This window comes from Pygoscelis adeliae, unplaced genomic scaffold, assembly GCF_000699105.1.
Source record: "Pygoscelis adeliae isolate BGI_AS28 unplaced genomic scaffold, ASM69910v1 Scaffold40, whole genome shotgun sequence".
Lineage (NCBI taxonomy): Eukaryota > Metazoa > Chordata > Aves > Sphenisciformes > Spheniscidae > Pygoscelis > Pygoscelis adeliae.
The window spans coordinates 3,158,743-3,160,598 of record NW_008823953.1 but is presented as its reverse complement, the minus strand read 5'-3'; the positions used below and the strand labels follow the sequence as shown (position 1 = coordinate 3,160,598).

Genomic DNA, 1,856 nt, shown 5'->3' with positions numbered 1-1,856 from the left:
ACACATCCAGTGTCTTTCTGTGAACTGCATAAAGTGTGAGAGTAGCAGTGAAACTGAAAAATGGTTTTGTATTTTGATGTAGCATTTTCTACATACAAAACATACATGAGGTGAACTTAGGTGATGCACGAAAATGCAGTTGCTACTATATAATTCTTCTCTGAACTGGGCACACAGGGAGGCAGCTCCAAGAACCTCTACGTGTGTGTTTGAACGTTAGGAACAAATTTTGTAAACATTTTCAGTTGATGTAGCTGCTAAATTTGAAGCATGGACCTCAAAAAAGCTTTTTAGAAGCAACTTACATTCAGGAATACAGGTTGCTACATAAAATTTGTCTTTTGGTGACACCTCTCCCCCCGCACCCCCCAAGGATTTAAATAAGCCATTTAGTCAGAATGAATCAAGGGTATTGGTTGTACAAGGTGATGTTACTTCTTTAACTTGGATTTAACAAACCGTTCTATGTCCTAGGCTTTGTGTTGAAAAGCTAAAGTGGAAAACAGAAGTCTTAATTGTACAGCTTTTACAGCTTACACTTACTGAGTTTTGTACTTGTAAGTATCAATGAATAAATTTAGACATATCACAAACTTTTCAATGCTGACTACTCCTGGGGAGTTTCTTGTCCTTCACATGCCTGGGAATGGTTTCCAGGATTAGCTGCTCAATCACCTTCCCACGGATGGAGATGAGACTGAGCAGCCTGTAGTTCTCTGGGTCCTCCTTCTTGCCCTTCTTGAAGACAGGAGTGACATTTGCTTTCCTCCAGTCTTCAGGCACTTCAGCCAGTTGCCACGATTGATCAAAGATTATCAAGAGTTGCCTTGCAATGACATCAGCCAGCTCCTTCAGTGCTCATGTGTGCATCCCATCTGGGCGCATGGACTTATGTCCATTTTGCTTAAGTATTCCCTGACCTGATCCTCTTCCACCAAGGGTACGTCTTCCTTGTTCCAGTCTTTCCCCCTGGTCTCTGATGCCTGGGATTCCTGAGGGCTGGTCTTGCTAGTAAAGACTGAGACAAAGAAGGCATTCAGTATCTCAGCCTCTTCCATGTTCTGTGTAACCAGGTCCCCTGTCTCGTTAAGCAATAGGCCCATATTTTTCCCAGTCTTCCTTTTGCCACCTATATACTTATAGAAGCCCTTCACATTGTCTTTGACATCCCTGGACAGATTCAATTCCATTTGGGCTTTAGCTTGCCCAACTTCATCCATCCCCAGGCAGAGCTCCATGCACTCCAGCTGGTCTCTCACATAAAGGGCAACTCCTCTTCCTCCTCCTCATCTTAGAATCATAGAATAGTTTGGGTTGGAAGGGACCTCTAAAGATCATCTAGTCCAACCCTCCTGCCATGGGTAGGGACATCTTCAACTAGATCAGGTTGCTCAGAGCCCCGTCCAACCTGACCTTGAATGTTTCCAGGGATGGGGCATCCACCACCTCTCTGGGCAACCTGTGCCAGTGCTTCACCACCCTCAGCATAAAAAACTTCTTCCTTAGATCTAGTCTATATCTACCCCCCCTTTAGTTTAAAGCCATTCGCCCTTGTCCTGTCAAAACAGGCCCTGCTACAAAGTTTGCCGCTATCTTTTCTATAAGCCCCCTTGAAGTACTGATAGGCTGCAATAAGGTCTCCCCGAAGCCTTCTCTTCTCTGGGCTGAACAACCCCAACTCTCTCAGCCTTTCTTCATAGGAGAGGTGTTCCATCCACCTGATCATTTTCGTGGCCCTCTTCTGGACCCGCTCCAACAGGTCCATGTCTTTCTTGTGCTGAGGGCTCCAGAGCTGGACGCAGTACTCCAGGTGGGGTCTCACCAGAGCAGAGTAGAGGGGCAGAATCACCTCCCTC

At 45.7% G+C, this 1,856-nt stretch overlaps 1 protein-coding gene across 1 annotated transcript in view; it reads left to right on the top strand.

The window, feature by feature from the left end:
- Positions 1–1,856, top strand: part of TPK1 (thiamin pyrophosphokinase 1) — a 261,714-nt gene that overhangs the window by 62,875 nt on the left and 196,983 nt on the right. The gene's annotated exons all lie outside the window — the stretch shown is intronic.